Below are 21070 nucleotides of genomic sequence, written 5' to 3'. Positions count from 1 at the left end.
GTGGGAGTCCAGCAACAGCCATTACGCTAACTGCTGGTTCCCATGGTGTTTTGTTTTTTTTTTTTAAGAGAGTTTTGGGGGTTTTTTTTTGGAGAGTCAAAAAGACAGAGACATAAAGCAGAAATCACACCCCAGGGGGGATGGCCACACCCCAATCCCTTCTCCTCCACTCTCCTCTCAGGATCATGGGCACGCACACAAACACACACACACACCCAGCATGAGTTTAAGCCACCTGGTCCAGAACTTGAACCACTGTTGACTACATGTGAGTCCAGCAATGTAGCCATTATGCCATCTGCTGGTCCCTTTAAAGGAGTTTTTTTTTTTTTAATCTAGGGTACATGCGCTGATCAGGGACACAGGAGAAAGCAGAAATCACTCTCCAGGGAGATTAGTCATGCTGCAATCCCTTCTCCATTCTCTGCTAGCTCACATGTCAGGTCCAGGACTTGAACCTAGGTCAAGCATGTGGGAGTTCAGCATTGACCACTAGCCATCTGCTGGCCCCTGGTTTAAATAGTTTTAAACTTAAATTAAAACCCAGCAACTGCAGTTGAGCAGAAATGCTGGTGCCTGGCAAAGTTGAAAGCCATGTGGCAGTCACAGGTTCATATTCCAGAGTGGGTCTGAAACACTAGGGATATTTGCAGGCACCTAAGATTCTGAGGATCTGGAAGGATGGGAAGGATTACAGCATGACTAAGTGTGTCCCCCTGCTCCTCTGTGCACATGCTATCATGAAAAAGTTCAACTTGGGAACAGCAGTTGTCATAGGGTTATGTTACGGATGCCCATATGTCCGACCCTGGTTTGAGTCCTAGAACTGGTGTCTTGAAAATCATGCTGGGCTCGTGTGTGCGGCCCAAGATCCTGGGATGAGAATGGAGAAGGGATTGCAGCCTGGCTGTTGTCCCTAGGGGATGATTTTTCACTTTCCTTCTCACTGTGTGTGTGTGTGTGTGTGTGTGTGTGTGTGTCCATGTGTCTCCTCCCATCCCTTCCCCCGCGATTGCATGCACCCTAAGGCAAAAATGCTTAAAAAATAAATAAAAATTTAATAAGGGGCCAGCAGGTGGCAGGGTGGTTAAGGGCACTAGACTCCCACATGGCCAACCGTGGTTTGAGTCCCAAACCTGGTGGCTTGCTTTCTCACTTAACTCTCTCTCACTTTCACTCTCTCTCTCATTCTGTCCTTTTCTGGTCAAATTGAAATACATGGATAAAGTTAAATAAAACAATTCTTTGAAAAATATGTAAAAACAAAGTAAATTTTAAAAATTTAATGTATAAGGACCAGCAAATAGCATAATGACTATGTCACTGGACTCCCACATAGTCCACTGCAGTTCAAGTCCCAGACCCGGTGGCTTAAATTCATGCTAGACATGTGTGTATGCATGCCCAAGATCCTGCGAGGAGGATGGAGGAGAAGGGGTTACTACTGCATGGCCATCCCCCCAAGGGGTGATTTCTCACTTTCTGTCTTTTTGTGTCTTTGTCTTTTTGGTGAACGCATGCATCCTATAGCAAAAACCTCTCCAAAAAAATTTTTTTAAGTTTAACTCAGGGCCAGTAGGTTGCCTGGTGGTTAAGGCAGCAGGATTCCATATGGCTGACCGTATAGTTACATAGAGTCCTAGACAGGTGACTTGAAAACCATTCTAAATATGTTTGTGCATGTGCAAAGTCGCATGCTCAAAATTCCAAGAGGAGAACGGAGGAGAAGAGATTGTGGTGTGATCATCCTCTGTAGGGTGCACTTTCTTGCTTTTCCTCTCCCCCTGTATCTCTGTCTGAGAAGCACATGTACCCTGTGGCAAAATTTACTTCACTGCTAGAAGTTTAAAAAATATATATATTAAGCTTTGCGACAGTAAACAAATCCGTGATTGCCAGAAATTGCTGGAGTGGGGCCAGCAGGTGGCGTGGTGGTTAAAGGTGCTGGATTCCCACATGGCAGATAGCAGTTCGAGTACCAGACCATGGCGGCATGCTTTCTCCCTTTCTCTTTTTCACTCTGGTCAAATTAAAAAATAATAGTAACAGATGAAATTAAATAAATAGCTTTTTTTTTTTTAAAGAAATTACTGGAGTACAGAAATAAATAGAATGTTCAATAGGTAAATCTTAGGATTTTTTTTTTTAGATACACCTCATTATTTAGAGCACTTTTGCATTCATAGCAAAATTGAACAGAAAATACAGAGTTCCTATATATGCCCCTAACACCCACAAGCTTCTTCCACTGTTAACAGCCCACACCAGGGCTGGCCGATGGCCTAGTGATTAAGGGAGCCATATCCCACATGGCTGACTATAGTTTATATCCTGGCCCAAGCAGATTGAAAAACACACCAGGCACATGTGCATGCCCAAGATCCCAATGAGATAGAGAAATGAAGAAGAAGGGATTGGAGCATGACCACACCCCATTTCTCCCTCTCTGCCTCTCTCTCTCTCTTTCCAGTAAGCACACATGTCCTCCAGCAATGAAGTAAACAAATAATCATCCCACAGCAAAGTGTTATGTTTGTTATAATCCACAAGCATACACTGACACAGCAGCATTACAACCCAAAGTCCAGTTTATAATACATTAGGGTTTATTGGATGTGCATTCTGTGGGAGTTTTTGTTTGTTTGTTTGCTTTGAGAGAGGTTTTTGCTTTAGGGTGTGTGTGTTCACTAAAGAGACCAGGGTGGTGGCCATGCCCACAATTTCTTCTCCATTTACCTCTCAGAATTTTGGACACACATGCACACATGCCTGGTGTGAGTTTTAAGCTGCCAGATCTGGGACTTGAACTGTGGTCAACTACATAGGAGTCCAGCGACATAGCCATTATGCTAACTGCTGGTTCCCCATACAGAAGTTTGACCTCCCTAAAAATGGTATGATTTACTCTCCATCCCTCTTCCCCTAATTCCTGACAACCACTAATCTTTCCCCCGTATCCATGGATTTGCCTTTTCCAAATTGTTGTACAGTTGGAATCATAAAGTATGAAGACCTTCAAACTATTATCACTTTAGATTCTTTTTTTCCTTTTTTAGAAGTTTTCGCTATAGGGCGCATACACTCACCAGAAAGACAGAGAGAGAGAGACAGAGAGATAGAAAGAGAAATCCCCCCTCAGGGGGGATAGCCACACCACAATCCCTTCTCCATTCTCCTCTCAGGATCTTGGGCACGCAAGCACATGCGCCCGGTGTGAGTTTAAGCCACTGGGTCCGGGACTTGAACCACAGTCAACTACATGGGAGTTCAGCAACAGAGCCATTATGCTAACTACTGGTCCCAACTTTAGATTCTTTCACTTACTATTGAATAATATACATTTAAGTGTTTTCCATGTCTTTTCATTACTTAACATGTTACTTTTTAAAAAGAATTATTTTTTTACTTATTATTATTATTATTTAATTCACCAGAGAGAGAGAATGAAGGAAAGTGAGAAAGCAAGCTGCCAGGCCCAGGACTCAAATTGCAGTCAGCCATGTGGAGAGTGTGGAGAGTGACTAATCTGAGCAAATATGGTGACCTGTAGACAGGTGCAGAAACTTGGTTCCATGAGCTGTAATTTGCATGATGATGAAAGCAATTTGCATGCAAATATGCTAACTGACTATTGTTATCAAAACTGCAGAGCAGTATCAGGTTAAAGGAAGCCACATGTATTTATCAGAATTCGCCCCAAAAAATCAGGGAAATTATATGGTGCCAGTTGTCCTCACTTCTTCAGCCGATTAACTTCCGACAACAGCTGGCTTTGCATTTCATTTCCTCTTACCCTATTCTTTGCCCTTTAAAAAAAAAAACCTGAGACTGGTTCTGGGTCTAGGGTTACAGCTATCTGCATCAGAGAAGTTGAGCCCACCCGATCCTTGCTTTTCTATACTTGTGTGCCTTTGTGTGTTTATTTTTATGTTTATTTCTAATCCACAGCTGCCCCACTCAGAAAAATGGGTTCTGCTAAGGGAGTCCTGGCACAAAACACGTTTTTGTGTGCCTTAACCCCACACCACCTGCTAGCTCCAATAGCTCTTTTTTTTATTTTTAAGAGGTTTTTGCAATAGAGCACATGCACTCGCCAGACAGACAGCGAGAAATCACCCCCCACGGGGGATGGCCACGCCGCAATTCCTTCTCTTCCATTCTCCTCTCGGGATCTTGGGCACACACGCACATGCGCCTGGCATGAGTTTTAAGCCACCGGGTCCGGGACGTGAACCGCAGTCGACTACGTGGGAGTCCAGCAACATAGCCACTATGCTAACTGCTGGTCCCTCCAATAGCTCATTTCTTTTAACATTGGGTAATATTCCACTGTCTGGATATAGCACTGTTTATCCATTCACTTAATGAATACCTTTGTTACTTCCATGTTTTAGCAGTTATGAAGAAAGCTGCTATAAACATCTATATGCAAGTGTTTGTATGAACATACATTTTCAACTCTTTTGGGTAAATTTGAAGAAACATAATTGCTAGATCAGACAATAAAAATAGGTAATTTTAAATAATTAATTAATTAATTAATCTATTTATTTATTTTAATTTGACCAGAGAGAGACCAACTAAGAGAGAGAGAGAGGAAGTGAGAAAGCAAGCCACCGGGTCTGGGACTCAAACCATGGTTGGCCACATTAGAGTCCAGTGACTGTAACCACCACGCCCCCTGTTGGCCCCAAGAATAGGTATAGTTTTATAAGAAACTGCCAAACCATCTTTCACAGTGGCTGTACATTTTGCATTCCCAACAGCAGAAAGAGTTTGTTGTTCCACATCCTTGTCAGCATTTGGTGTTGTCAGTGTTTTGAATTTTGGCTCCACTAACAGTTATATAATAGGTATATAGTGGTGTCTCAATATTTTAACTTGCATTTCCCTGATGACATATATTAAGCATCTTTTTTATATCTTATTTGCCATCTGAACAAATTCTTTGGTGAGACATCTTTTCAGATCTTTTGCCTATTTTTACATTGGATTATATTTTCTTGTTATTAAAGAGTTCTTTGTATATTCTGGATAACAATCTTATCAAATGTACTTTTGGGGCTCGCTTCGGCAGCACATATACTAAAATTGGAACGATACAGAGATTAGCATGGCCCCTGCACAAGGATGACATGCAAATTCATGAAGCGTTCCATATTTTTTATTGCAACATTATTCACAATTGCCAAGACATGGAACCAACCTAAATGTCCACAAACTGATGAATGGATTGGAAAAGTGTGGCATATATACTCTACGGAATACTACTCAGCCATAAAAAATAATAAGACCCTGGCATTTGATAGAAAGTGGTCAGATATGGAGGATCTATTGCTGAGTGAAGTAAGTCAGGCTATGAAAGAAAGATATTGTATGTATCCACTTAATATATACTGACTATTAGCACTCTATGGTAGAGAGTGAAATATTGGAAGACATAAAAGCAGTGAAAGTATTTAACGAGAATAAGACAGTGTGGAATGGGGGGGTGAAGAGAAGAGGATAGAGAAAGATAGCAAGAGAACAATTAGAGAGGCATGACATTACTGGGACACAGATATGGCTTATTACCTGTTGATGACGTGTATAGTATTATCAACTGGTTTGACTTGAGAAGTATTTCATGATGGGTAAAGTCTTTTTACAAGAAAAATGGGAAATAGTGATTGACTGTTTAAGAAAAAAATAATTGGAATTATAATAATCGGAAAAAACAATGAAAAGATATTGAATGATGAAGTGGAGAATTTAATGTCTCTGTATTGGCTGACATGCATGGCAATCCCTTTTGAAAAAGCAATGTAATACACTGACTGTAAAGTTATATGCAATTCAATGTAATATAAACAAGATTAAGATGATAATAAATAAAAAATAAAAAAAACAAATGTACTCTTACAAATATTTTTCCCAATCTATCTGGATCGTCTTCTCATTCTCTTCTTCAGCTTTTCCAGTAACATACTTACTACAGAATCTATTGTAAAATATATGTGCACTTAGTTTAAAAACTATGGAAAATGTATATTATGAAAAAACTGCATGGATTTAAAAAAGAAAATCTACACACCAATAAACTCATTCTTTTATTACGTGTTCCATGAACATTTTTTTTTCTTTTTGAGAGGTTTTTGCTACAGGTCGCGTGCGCCCACCAGAGAGACAGAGAGACAGAAAGTGAGAAATCACCCCCCAGGGGGGATGGCCACGACGCAGTCCCTTCTCCTCCATTCTCCTCTCAGGATCTTGGGCACGCACGCACACGTGCCCGGCGTGAGTTTTAAGCCACTGGGTCTGGGACGCAAACCGTGGTTGACTACAGGGGAGTCCAGTGACATAGCCATTATGCTAACTGCTGGTCCCTCTTTTTTTTGGAGAGGTTTTTGCTATAGGGTGTGTGCACTTGCCAGAAAGACAGAGACAGAGAGACAGAAAGCGAGAAGTCACCCCCCAGGGGGAATGGCCATGCCACAATCCCTTCTCCATTCTCCTCTCAGGATCTTGGCCATGCACACACATGTGCCCGGCGTGAGTTTAACCCAACAGGTCTGGGACTCGAACCATGATCGGCTACATGAGAGTCTAGCAACATAGCCATTACACCAACTGTTGGTCCCCCATTTTACTTTTTCTAATGAAATATACCTTCCAAAATGTACACATAAAGTGTACAGCTCACTGGATTTTTACAAACTTTAATACATCCCTGCAACCACCATCAGATAAGCAGAACATGACCAGAACTCCAGAAGCTCTCCTGTGTTCTCTCCTGCTCGTTATATCTCCATCCTTATGGGTAACCTTAATCCTTATACCTAATAACACAGGTTGGTTTGGTGTCTCAGCTTTCATGCCCAGTTGCTTGGTCAAACACTAGTGTCAATGTTTCTCTGAAGGTATTTATAGGTATGACCACCATCTATAATCTCTTGCCTGACAGTAAAAAAGATTACACTTGATAATGTGGATGGGCTTCATCTACTTAATTAAAGGCCCTAAGAACAAACACCAAGATTTCCCTATTTCTTTCTATCTGGGGGTTTTGTACTTTTATTTTTTTAAAAACTTATTTATTTTTTTCATTTGCTATCAGGCATGTGCATTTGCCAGAGAAAGACAGGGAGAGAGAAAAAAAAGAGAAGGAAAGAGAAAGAACTCCTCAGGGGAAATGGCCTTCACCTCCATTCTCCTCTCAGGATGAGAGGCACACAGGCCTGGTGTGTTTTTCAGGCTACCGGGTCCAGGACTTGAAACATGCTATCAGCCATGTAGGTTCCAGCCATCCCAACCACTGGCCATCCCAATTTTGTACTTCCTTTAAATGAAGTTACATAATATACACTTTTTCCAGTTAGCTTCTTTTGCTCTACATTACATTCATGAGATTCATCCCTACTTTTAGGATTCATCTCTTCAGCTATTGATGTACTATAGAGTCAGATTGACCCTATCTGCCTGCCTAGAGTTCCATATTAGACAATAGCCAGTGGGTGGCAGTAAAACATCTCATATAAAACTTTGAAATGCCTCATAAATAGATTCTCAGATGTCAGTAACATCTGAAATTTTCAGTGGCCTAAAACAGTAGAGCACATACCATCCAATTAGAAATGAAATCTTTATGTTGGTGAAGAGAAGAGGATAGAGAAAGATAGCAAGAGAACAATTAGAGAGGCATGACATTACTGGGACACAGATATGGCTTATTACCTGTTGATGACGTGTATAGTATTATCAACTGGTTTGACTTGAGAAGTATTTCATGATGGGTAAAGTCTTTTTACAAGAAAAATGGGAAATAGTGATTGACTGTTTAAGAAAAAAATAATTGGAATTATAATAATCGGAAAAAACAATGAAAAGATATTGAATGATGAAGTGGAGAATTTAATGTCTCTGTATTGGCTGACATGCATGGCAATCCCTTTTGAAAAAGCAATGTAATACACTGACTGTAAAGTTATATGCAATTCAATGTAATATAAACAAGATTAAGATGATAATAAATAAAAAATAAAAAAAACAAATGTACTCTTACAAATATTTTTCCCAATCTATCTGGATCGTCTTCTCATTCTCTTCTTCAGCTTTTCCAGTAACATACTTACTACAGAATCTATTGTAAAATATATGTGCACTTAGTTTAAAAACTATGGAAAATGTATATTATGAAAAAACTGCATGGATTTAAAAAAGAAAATCTACACACCAATAAACTCATTCTTTTATTACGTGTTCCATGAACATTTTTTTTTCTTTTTGAGAGGTTTTTGCTACAGGTCGCGTGCGCCCACCAGAGAGACAGAGAGACAGAAAGTGAGAAATCACCCCCCAGGGGGGATGGCCACGACGCAGTCCCTTCTCCTCCATTCTCCTCTCAGGATCTTGGGCACGCACGCACACGTGCCCGGCGTGAGTTTTAAGCCACTGGGTCTGGGACGCAAACCGTGGTTGACTACAGGGGAGTCCAGTGACATAGCCATTATGCTAACTGCTGGTCCCTCTTTTTTTTGGAGAGGTTTTTGCTATAGGGTGTGTGCACTTGCCAGAAAGACAGAGACAGAGAGACAGAAAGCGAGAAGTCACCCCCCAGGGGGAATGGCCATGCCACAATCCCTTCTCCATTCTCCTCTCAGGATCTTGGCCATGCACACACATGTGCCCGGCGTGAGTTTAAGCCAACAGGTCTGGGACTCGAACCATGATCGGCTACATGAGAGTCTAGCAACATAGCCATTACACCAACTGTTGGTCCCCCATTTTACTTTTTCTAATGAAATATACCTTCCAAAATGTACACATAAAGTGTACAGCTCACTGGATTTTTACAAACTTTAATACATCCCTGCAACCACCATCAGATAAGCAGAACATGACCAGAACTCCAGAAGCTCTCCTGTGTTCTCTCCTGCTCGTTATATCTCCATCCTTATGGGTAACCTTAATCCTTATACCTAATAACACAGGTTGGTTTGGTGTCTCAGCTTTCATGCCCAGTTGCTTGGTCAAACACTAGTGTCAATGTTTCTCTGAAGGTATTTATAGGTATGACCACCATCTATAATCTCTTGCCTGACAGTAAAAAAGATTACACTTGATAATGTGGATGGGCTTCATCTACTTAATTAAAGGCCCTAAGAACAAACACCAAGATTTCCCTATTTCTTTCTATCTGGGGGTTTTGTACTTTTATTTTTTTAAAAACTTATTTATTTTTTTCATTTGCTATCAGGCATGTGCATTTGCCAGAGAAAGACAGGGAGAGAGAAAAAAAAGAGAAGGAAAGAGAAAGAACTCCTCAGGGGAAATGACCTCCACCTCCATTCTCCTCTCAGGATGAGAGGCACACAGGCCTGGTGTGTTTTTCAGGCTACCGGGTCCAGGACTTGAAACATGCTATCAGCCATGTAGGTTCCAGCCATCCCAACCACTGGCCATCCCAATTTTGTACTTCCTTTAAATGAAGTTACATAATATACACTTTTTCCAGTTAGCTTCTTTTGCTCTACATTACATTCATGAGATTCATCCCTACTTTTAGGATTCATCTCTTCAGCTATTGATGTACTATAGAGTCAGATTGACCCTATCTGCCTGCCTAGAGTTCCATATTAGACAATAGCCAGTGGGTGGCAGTAAAACATCTCATATAAAACTTTGAAATGCCTCATAAATAGATTCTCAGATGTCAGTAACATCTGAAATTTTCAGTGGCCTAAAACAGTAGAGCACATACCATCCAATTAGAAATGAAATCTTTATGTTTCTAAATTCAGTGTTAATTAACTCAACATACTTGAAGTGTTCAAGACACTGGGAAACCTGAACAGAAGATGGGAGGCCTGAATTACTCTGAGACCAGCACTCAGGAGTTTTTTGTTTTGTTTTGTTTTGTTTTTGAAAGGTTTTTGCTATAGGGTGCATGCATTTGCCAGAAAGACAGAGACAGAGACAGAAGGTGAGAAATCACCCCCCAGGGGGGGATGGCAACGCTACAATCCCTTCTCTCTCCATTCTCTCACGAGGATCTTGGGCATGCACGCACACATGCCCGGTGTGAGTTTAAGCCACCGGGTCCAGGACTCGAACCACAGTCAACTACATGGGAGTCCAGCGACATAGCCATTACACTAACTGCTGGTCCCCAGCACTCAGGAATTTCAATGACCTGAAAGGTTTGAGATCCCTACTTGCAAACTGAGAGTTTGCCTGTCACAGATTCATGCACGCTGGCAGTTGAATACATATACAGTTGAATACATTTTCTTGCTGTTTCTCTACACCCCAACATGATGGGGCCACATAGACACCTGGGCATGCAGTGGTTTACAATTTGGAAGAATCTGAGCTTAGGAACATTTAATATTTGATATTGGGAAGTTAAGTTTGCTTGCTTAATAGAATTCTCTATTATCCAAGGATTTAAGTAAATTGTGTTTTGCCTTGGAGAAAGACACTATTGTTTGTCTTCCAAAGTTGTTCATTATACAAACATTCTTTAAAGGGTAACCCAGAACAAAGGGAAGCCAGTGCATTGCTGGTAAGACATGCAGAACCATGAGACATGGTGGAGATGTATGTGTGACACAGAAGGATTGTGGTAGATGAGGGATCCTCTTCTGCTGGGTGGGCAGGGTTGATCAGTGAGAAAAGGTGTGCATTTACAATGGATAAGATACCTGTAGCATGGCATGTCTAAGGCTTCTGAAGATTAATATCGATCCTCTGGGCCAGGAGGCTACCACCTGGGCGGTAATGGAATGCCTGGGGCTTAGAGTCTTTTTAATTTTTAAGAAATAATGTTCGTTGTGGGGCCAGCAGGTGGCATGGTGGTTAAGGGTGCTGGACTCCCACATGGCTGACTGCCGTTTGGGTCCCAGATCTGGTGGCTTGCTTTCTCATTTTCTCTCTCTCTCACTCTGTCCCTCTCTGGTCAAATGAAGATAAATAAGTAAATTAAGTTAAATAAAATAATTCTTTAAAAATAATGTTCATTGTAATTTCTAATTTACATATAATAGTTACACATCTCTGTGAGGTATAGTGTGATTTTTCAAACATGTATTCCATGTGTATGAGAAAAATCAGCATAATAAACACATCTACCATTTCTGACATTTGTCATTACTTTATGTCATGCACATTCAAAATCTCTCCTGGTTACTTTGAGATATATTGTCACCAACTTTCTTCACTGTGTCATAGTACTGTGTAACTCATTCTGCTTATTTACTTAGACTCTTATATCAGTTTTTTTCTTTGTTTTGTTTTTTTTAGTTTTTGCTGTAGGAATGTGCTTGCTAGAGGGAGACAGGGAGAAAAACAGATTGAAAGTAAGAAATCACCCCCCGGGGGATGCCGACACCACAATCCCTTCTCTGTTCTCCTCTTGGGATTTTGGGCATGCCTGCACGTGCACCTAGTGTGATTTTTAAACTGTTGGGTCTGGGATTTGAACTGTGTAGGCAGCCACCTGGGATCCAGCTGCTTTAACCTCCATGTCACCTGCTGGCCCATGGACCATGGACCTTGTAGCTGTTAACCAATTTCTCCTATGACCTTTTTTTTTTTTTTTTTTTTTGTGGGAGGGCACATGAGATCACCAGAGAAAGAGGGAAAGCAGGAAGCATCCCCTTCAGAGAGTAGTCATGCTACAATCCCTTCTCCATCTCTCCTTCCTTTTGGGATTTTGGTCATGCATGCATACACACCAGGATATTCCCAAGCCACCATGTCTAGGACTTGACTACATGGTAGACCATGTAGGATCCAACTGCCTTAACTACCAGGCCATGGAACTGGCCTCCTCCTGAACCTTTTAAGAAGTGATATTCTCCCTCTTGTTTCCTTTTTTTTTTTTTTTTTTGCCTTGAAGAATTATTTTATTTATTTGTTTATTTTAATTTGAACAGAGAGAGAGAAAGTGAGAAAGCAAGCTGCCAGGTCCAGGACTTGACCTACAGTCAGCCATGTGGGAGACCAGTGCCCTTAACTACCATGCCACCTGTCAACCCACTCTCTTGTTTCCTCTTATCAGGGAATGACAAAGGCCAGCCTACAGACATCCTTTGCTTCTTGCTCCTGAGTTCTGAAGGGGAGCCTGGTTTAGAGCAGGATCAACCTCTGGGGCATGTTTTTCTTTCTGACCAATGCCAAGAGAAAGTGGTGCACAAGTGGCTCTAGCAGAGGCAGCTACATTGTTGAAGGGGGCATAGGGATATAGCAGGAACCCAGGAGGGTTACCTTCCTACCTCAGCTCAGTTGAGTTTGGTGAGTACTGCACCGTTTCTAGAGCACTCACTTGTATTTAGAGAAAAACCCTTGTTATTCTAGCTCCTCTCTCTGTGTACAAGCAGCAACATTGGGCCACCTGCTGGCCCCTTATTATTTTTTTTAAGAATTATTTTATCCAAGGACCAGGAGATGGCATAATGGTTACATTGTTGGATTCCCACACAGCCAACTACTGTTTGAGTCCTAGACCCAGAGGCTTGAAATTCACACCAGGTGCGCATGCATGGACACCCAAAATCCCAAGAGGAGAATGGATTTTGGAGAAGGATTGTGGAGTGGCCATCACCCCCCCCCTCGGAGGGGGGGCTGATTTCTTACTTTCTGTCTCTCTGGCAAACGCACATGCCCTATAGCAAATAGCTCTTAAAAAAAAGAATTATTCAATTCCATTCATCACTATTTTTTTTTATGGCTCTTTTCGGTTTATTGCATGAAGGAGTTACACTAGTCCAAGTTAAAAGTGGACCCCAAATGGTTACATTATACAAGGTGTGAGGTTTGTAAACTTGTGACAAGGGACAGAAGGGGAATTCTACTCATTGCAAGGAAATCCTCACTTAAGCTTCAGTGAGCCAAGAGCACTTAAAACCCATGAACCTATAGCTGATCGTCCTTAGCCAGTCCAATCTCTACGAGGAGCTGGCATGTGTTCTTGTGCTGGTCACCCTGGAGCTGAATTACTTCTCCGTATTCTGGATGCTCAATTACAGGACCATTGCAGGCAAATTTCTCCTTAAATGCCTTCACTGGTTTCTCTTTATCGTAATCATCAGCGATCCCTTGGACAGTAGTAAGGGTCTTCCTGCCGTTTCTCTGTTGAATTCTTATATGGATAGAATCCTCAGTGCCAGCAGGAAGCAGGTCATCACCCTTACTTGCATCAGCAAAGGGGTCGAAAGAGTGGAGGTTCTGGACAGCGGACATACAATACGATTCCTGAAACGGCCTGCGCAAGGCAGCCTTGGGTGAAGGCGGGCAGGGGGGATGGAGCGTCGGGAAGCGAGGGGGCTCTGCTGAGGGGGGAGGCTGCTGAGTCCTCGGCGGTGGCTCAGTGACTGGGGCTCATCACTATTTTTTTAAATTTATTAATTTTTTAAAATGTGCTGTAGAGTACATCCACTCACCAGAGAGAGAAAGAGAAAAAGAAAGTGAGAAAACAAGCTGCCAGGTCCGGAACTCAAACCAGGGTCGGCCATATGGGAATCCAGTGTCTTAACCACCATGCCACATGCTGGCCCCTATCATTATTTTTTAAATTTGACCAGAGAGACAGAGAGAAAGAAAGTGAGAAAACGAGTCACCAGGTCTAGGACTCAAACCGTGGTTAGCTATGTGAAGAGTTCAGTGCCCCAACCATCACATCACCTGCCAGCCCCTGAACCATTTTTTGTTTGTTTTCTACAGACAGTTTTTTGTTTTGTTTTGTTTTGGGTTTGTTTGTTTGTTTTTTAACTGTGGAGCACTCACCAGAGAGATGGAGAATGACAGAGAGACAGAAAGGGAGAAATCACTCCCCAGGAGGATGGCCATGCCACAATCCCTTCTCCATTCTCCTCTCAGGAGTTTGGGCATACATGAACATGCACCTGGTGTGAGTTTAAGTCTCTGGGTCCAGGACTCAAATTGCAGTCAACCATGTAAGAATCCAGCGACATAACCACCATACCATCTTCTGATTCCAAGGGTTTCTTTCTTTCTTTCTTTCTTTCTTTTTTTAAGTCTTTTCTTTAAATAATTTCATTTAACATTATGTATGTATTTATTTATTTATTTTAATTTGACCAGGGAGGGACAGAGTGAGAAAATAAGAGAAAATAAGAGAGAAAGTGAGAAAGCAAGGCAGCAGGTCTGGGACTTGAATTGTGGTCAGCCATGTGGAAGTACAGTGCCCTTAACCACCATGCCACCTACCGGCCACCAATAGTTTCTTTTTCTTTTTTTAAAAAAGAATTATTTTATTTAACTTTATGTATTTACTTATTTTAATTTGATCAGAGAGGGACAGAGCACCAAAGAGAGAGAGAGAGAGAAAGTGAAAAAGCAAGCCACCAGGTCTGGGACTCAAACCATGGTCAGCCATGTAGGAGTCCAGCCCCTTAACTACTACACCACCTGCCAGCCCCAGCCCCCCAACAGTTTCTTAACTGAGGTCCTGAGACAGCTCAGACCTCTCAGAATGGGGTTCAGGTGTCCAACCTTCTAGCATGACACATTTAGTAACTTATCATTTAACTGGGGATCAAACTATTTCCATGAGACTATTAAGTAACAAAACAGAATAATTACAGGAGTTTGGGCCAGAAAATATCAGTGTAGCTGAGGGTAGATGTAAATGGCCAAGTATGAGGAAGCAGCCTGTTTTTGTCTGTTCTGTTGCTAATAACAGAAAATACTTGAGTCTACGTAATTTATAAAATAGAGGGTTTGGGTCAGCTCTATGCCACAACTGTAATGCGCTGCTTGAGAAAAGTCAGAGCCCACGTGGTGACCACAGTTCAAATCCCAGTCCAGTCAATCTGAAACACACCAAGCATGCACACAACTGCCCAGGATCTGATAGGCTGTAGTACTGGAGAAAGGGGGCCTCAGTATGACCCGATCCAGTGGAGAGAGCACTCTTCTTCTTTTTCTCTCTCAGATACACATGTATGTGCTTCATAACAAATTTTTTAAATAAAGGTTTATTCAACTCATGGTCTGGAACTCCGAGATTCAGGGGTCATAGCCACTGAAGGTTTTTTTTTTTTTTTTTGGAGAGGTTTTTTCACTATAGGGCGCGTGCGCTCGCCAGACAGAGAGAGACATAGAGACAGAAAGCGAGAAATCACCCCCCTGGGGGGATGGTCATGCCGCAATCCCTTCTCCTCCATTCTCCTCTCGGGATCTTGGGCATGTACGCACACGTGCCCAGCGTGAGTTTTAAGCCACCGGGTCCGGGACGCGAACTGCGGTCAACTACGTGGGAGTTCAGCGACATAGCCATTACGCTAACTGCTGGTTCCCGCCACTGAAGGTTTTATAGCTGCATTACAACATGGTGGAGCATGTACATCTATGTTTGTGTGTCTCCATCTCATCCCCTTTCCTTTTTTCCCCCAGAATACTTTTTTTAAAAAAAATTATCATTATCATTCTTCTTATTATTTTAATTTGCTATAGGACACAAGTGCTCACCAGAGAGAGAGAGAGAAGGAAAATGAGAAAGCAAGCTACCAGGTCCAATACTCAAACCACAGTCAACCATGTGGGAGTCTAGCACCCTTACCACCATGCCATCCGCTGGTCTCTCCCTTTCCTTTTAAACTCACTAGGAGTCAATCATGGGACCCTACCTTAATAACCTTACTCCTAATTTCCTGAAGGCTGCACCTTTCAACATCATAGTCAGATTAAGTCTTTACCTTCTTAATGTCATCACGATCAAGTCAGGATGCATGAATTTGAGGGGAGGGGAGCAGGACACAAAGCATAGCATAACCCTTGTGCAGGATGAGAGCTGACGCATGGTGTGAAGTAGATGTCCTCATGCTATTGTGCAGCATGGTGGCCAATGGTAGTGACCACCAGACCCAGGAGCCTCAGTGTCCTCAACCATAGCCTTGAAGGAAGACCACAATATGATGTTTCATGCCAAGAATTTAGTACGTAAGCAACAATAGAAAACATCTAAGTATCCTATTTAGACTCGTTTACTGGAGTATGAGTCATGTTGTGAGTCTTGGAGAGAATGCTGTATAAATAAGACAGGACCCCAAGTGCCGGCCGTAGGACCTTACTCTTTATCCTGCAGGTAGAAGAGAGCAGTCCAGAAGCTGAAAAACAACTGGAAGCAACTGCTCCTAAACTAGAAGAATGCTCAATTGGAGAGAATTGAAAGAAAAGAATGGGGATGGAATAATAGTTTCTTTTCAAACATTCTTTGCACACAGTGAGTTCTCAGAAATGTTTGGAGAGGGGAGGGGCAGGGACTACTTCATGATCGGCCTATTACACAAATTGTTCTAAGAATGAGCTGGTGTTCACTTCTAGGCATGCACAGACATAGGCCCGTAGTGTTTCTCAAGCCTCTTGGTCTGGGACTAGATCTTCAAGGTCGGCCATGCAGGATTGGGCTGTCCTAACCACCAAGTAATGGAGGCAGCCCAATTTTCAATCCTTATGTAGAGGGACCGATGAGAATACAAGAGGGCTTCAAAAATTCGTGAAATTAAAGTACTAGGTTCTTTAGGTGCAATTTATTTTTTAATCCGTACATAGTATTTTTTTATGTTTCCCACTAACTTCTTGAGTACCCCCACATTCATGCCCCTACAGATATTCATCACTTTTATTTGATTAATGTTTGTACCCCCTCCCCCCCTTGTAGCAGAGGACAGTTAACTGTTCTCAAGTTCTCACCTCGTAATGGGGCTTATTGTCCTGAGACTTGAAAAAGGAAATTGAGTTTTCTGTTAAATGCGATCACTCCCCCAGGGCCCAGTTATTTGGGACAGCTGACGTGTAATGCTAGCATCTAGGGAAGTATGGAAAGTTTTTTGTGGGTCACTTTTAAGAAATAGCTTGAGATGGCTGTGGAAACTGTCTAAGCCCTTTCTTTTCTTTCTTTTTTTTCTTTTTTTGGAGAGGTTTTTTGTTTTGTTTTGTTTTGTTTGCTATAGGGCGCGTGTGCTCACCGGACAGAGAGAGACAGAGAGATAGAAAGCGAGAAATCACCCCCCAGGGGGGTTGGCCACGCCGCAATCCCTTCTCCTCCATTCTCCTCTCGGGATCATGGGCACGCACACACACGCACCCGGTATGAGTTTAAGCCACCAGGTCTGGTACTCGAACAGTGGTTGACTATGTGGGAGTCCAGAGACATAGCCATTACACTAACTGCTGGTCCCATGTCTAAGCCCTTTCAATCCCACACTGTGGATGAAGATTCAGTCCTCTCTTAAGCACCTGAAAAAGTGCCCTTTGAACAGCACAGTGGGGCAGGCTGAATAAAGCCCCAAATATGTTTATGTCCTAATTCCTAGAACCTGTGAATAGAGACCTTACGTGGTAAAAGTACCTGTGAGATGTGACTGAGATAAGGGTCTGGGGATGAGGAGACTGCCCTGGTTTATCAGAGTGGGTTTTTAGTAACCTAATAACCTAACAGTCCTCAGGAGGGTGATGTAGGAGGGTCTGAGTCAAAGAAGAAGATGATGTGATGAGAAGCAGAAACTGGAATATGATCTGCTTTTACAAGGCAAGGGAGGTACTGTGGTTAATTCATGTGCTCATTTCTAACCCCCGAAGGGTTGTTACCAGGATGGGGAGAAAGGGACCAGGAGGTGATTATGTCATGAGAACAGAGGCTTCATGAATAGGAGCCGTGCTTCCGTAAAAGAGCTCCCTTGCCCTGACTTTAGCCTTTACAGCTAAATCTCTGGAATTGCAAGAGAATTAATTTGGGTTGTTTCAAGCTAAGGTCATGGTAATTTGTTACACAGCCAGTACTAGGTTCTAAGGAAGGGTGCTGTGGGGCCTTCCCTTCCCTAGGACCCCGTGATGGCCTGACAGTGCCCCTCAATTCTGCTTTACACTGGAATCACTGTAACATCTGAAGATGTCCCGTGAACAGTTGAAGCTACTCTTGTCCAGGATCTGCGCAGATTAATGAAATCAGAGTCTCTGGTAGTAAGACACTCAATTTTTGCTTCTATAAATAGAGAAACATTCCAAATGACAATAAAATATATACATTGTTAGATATATTTAGTTTAGCTCAAGAGTAGATTGTATATCTCCATCATCTAGAACAAGATACAGAATGTTTTCATTACAATAGAAAGTTACATAATGCTCCTTCACAATGAACTCTAACCTTAAAGAGCAATCGCTTTTTGACTTTCATTACCACATGTGATGTTCTTCGACTTAGTAGAAGTGGAATCACACAGCTAGTATGTATATTAGCTGACCCAGCATGAGTTCCAGGCCTCCAGGTCCTGGACTCAAACCACAATTGGCCATGAAGGAGTACAACAACATAACCATTATGCCATCTGCTTGTCCCTGTACAGCTTATATTTTTTGGAACATTTGACTTTTTTCCCCCAAAATAGTGTTTTTGACATTCATGCATGTGGTTGCACATTTCTTTTTATCATTGAATAGTATTTGATTGTATGAGTATATCACAGTTTATCTCTTTTAATATCGACACATTTTTAGATTGTTTACAGCTTTTGGCTATTATGGATATAAATATGCTTTAATTTTGTTTGTTTGTTTGTTTTAGAGATTTTTGCTATAAGGCATGTGCACTCACCAGAGAGACAGAAAGCAAGAAATCACTCTCCAAGGGGAGAGGGCCCTGCCACAATCCCTTCTCCATTCTCTCCTCTTGGGATCTTGGGCATACATGCACACACACCCAGCATGAGTTTTAAGCCACCAGGTCCAGGACTCAAACTGCAGTCCACTACGTGGGAGTCCAGCTACGTAACCATCTGCTGGCCCGCTTTTGTGTTGCCATATGATGCATTTGCTTATCAGAGAGAGATACAGAGAGAAATAATGTGAGAAATCACTCACCAGTAGAGATGGCCATGTCACAATCTCTTTTCCATTCTCCTCTTAGGATTTTGGGCACACATGCACATGTGCCCAGTGTGTTTTTCAAGCTACCAGGTCTGGGACTTGAACCACAAAATCAGTCATGTGGGATCTAGCCACCTTAGCCACCCTACCACCTGGCTGGCCCAAGGCTGTGGTATTTTGTTTTGGCAGCCCAAGCAGACTGATGCAGACCTTACATTACTTCTGAGGCTATAATATAAAAAACTACACAAATAAAAGGACCAGACAGCTTTCCAGTGCTGAGAGTTCTCTGGGAACACTTGCCTTAGAGTCCTGAATTGCCATAGAAGTCTGGCTAATCTCACCATTCGTTAAAAGTCAGAGCCCACTGGAAGCGACCAGAAGATAGCATAATGGTTATATCGCTGGACTCCCACGTAGTCAACTGTGGTTTGAGTCCTGAACCCGGTTGCTTAAAACTCACACCAGGCGCATGTGCATGAGTGCCCAAAATCCCGAGAGAAGAAAGGAGGAGAAGGGATTGTAGCATGGCCATCCCCGAGGGGGTGATTTCTCTCTTTCTGTTTCTCTGTCTCTCTCTGTCTCTCTTGCACCCACACATGCCCTATTGCAAAAACCTCTATCAAAAAAAAAAAAAAATGTCAGAGCCACACTTCAACCATCCTAGCCCAGGAACCAGATATTTGAGTGAGCAAACTGTCTGGAGCTAGCTGTCCCAGATCCAGTCATCCTGAGGCAGATAAGATCTGCTCCAATGTATCCTTTCTCAGTTCCTGACCACAGAATCTGTGAGCATGAAAAGTGTTAGTTGGGAGCTAGCAGGTGGCATAGTGGTTAAGGCGCTGGACTCCCACATGGCCGACTTCACAGTTCAAGTCCCAGGCCTGGCAGCTTGAAAATCACACCAGGTACATGTGCATGCCCAAAATCCAGATTAGAGAATGAAGGAGGGATTACAGTGTGGCCCTTCCTCCTGGGGTGAGGAGGTGATTTCTAACTTCCCCTTTCTCTGTCTCTCTCTGTCTCTCTGGGGAGCACACATGCCTTAAAGACAGAAACTTAAGTTGCTGGATAACTAGAACAATGTTGCTGTGAGCATTCTTGGGGAAGTTTTTTGGGGGGAGCTTACAAATCTCTCTCCATAGAAACAGAACTGCTAGGTTGAAGATTTGATTCCATTCAGTAGTGTGCATTTTCCATGACTCTCCAATACAGTAGTATTATTTTACATTCCCACCAGCTCTAGGTGAGGATTTCAGTTGCTCTACATCTTTGCCAACTTCGATGTTATTAGTCTTTTTGATGTTAGCTTTTTAATGGGTGTGAGAGGACATCTCATTGTCATTTGATCACTAATAATGTTGAACATCTTTTTCCTTTTTAATTGCCAGAGGACACATGTGCTCACCAGAGAGAGACACAGAGAGAACATCAAGTGAGCAAGGGGGAGAAAGAGAGAGAGAGAGAGAGAACTCTCTACAGGACCTTGATGCCCAGGCTTCAGTTAGTCTAGGTCATGGGCACATGTGTGCCAAGCACACTCAAGGAGGTCTCCAGACTTGAACTGGGAACCTTCTTATGTTGGACTGTCTTGCAGAGTGTTATGTTTTACCACTGTGACACCATCTGGCCCCAGCATGGGTCTTTTTGACAAGGTTTCTGTGCCAGATGACCCAGTCTTGCAAGTAGCTACTATCACAGATGTGTGCAACTGTGCCCAGCATGTTCGAGTTGGATCATACTTTAGCCAGACACTACATCACACACTACATCACAGTTCTGTCTTGGAGGAAAGAAGAAGTAATACAGGATCAGTCCTGTAGCCTAGTGGTTAAGGGAGCTAGATCCACATGGCCAACTCTAGTTAGAATTCCACCCACTGGCTTGAAAAATATTCTGGTGCATGCATGCCCCAAATCCCAATAGGATGGAGAAATGGAAAGTTAGGGATTGCAACATGACCATACCCCATTCGGGAGTACCTTCTTCCTTTCTCTCTCTCTCTCCCCATTTCTCTGTCATTTTCTGGCAAGCACACATTGCCTCTGGCAATTAAAAGAAGGAGAAATAATATAGAAAATGTGATTTGTGGCCTGGGAGTGGGGCACTGTTGTAGACTGTTAATTTCCACTTGCATTCTGGAATCTGTCTACAAATGTAAAAATATGCATTGGTGTCAACACAGGGAGCGATTAACAAG

The 21070-nt window shown here is 42.4% G+C and overlaps 1 non-coding gene and 1 pseudogene across 1 annotated transcript; one reads left to right on the top strand and one right to left on the bottom strand.

Annotated features, from left to right (window-relative positions):
• Window positions 1-5061: 5061 nt before the first annotated feature.
• Window positions 5062-5165, top strand: LOC114005240 (U6 spliceosomal RNA). The gene has a single exon (XR_003547117.1). It is a non-coding gene; the product is annotated as a U6 spliceosomal RNA (small nuclear RNA).
• Window positions 5166-12894: 7729 nt separating this feature from the next.
• Window positions 12895-13229, bottom strand: LOC102486147 (eukaryotic translation initiation factor 1 pseudogene; annotated as a pseudogene).
• Between the last annotated feature and the right edge of the window lie 7841 nt (window positions 13230-21070).

The sequence above is a fragment of the Tupaia chinensis genome, unplaced genomic scaffold, assembly GCF_000334495.1.
Source record: "Tupaia chinensis unplaced genomic scaffold, TupChi_1.0 Scaffold143584_1, whole genome shotgun sequence".
In the NCBI taxonomy this organism is placed as follows: domain Eukaryota; kingdom Metazoa; phylum Chordata; class Mammalia; order Scandentia; family Tupaiidae; genus Tupaia; species Tupaia belangeri.
The sequence above is the reverse complement of the archived record's forward strand: the minus strand, read 5'-3'. Positions and strand labels throughout refer to the sequence as shown.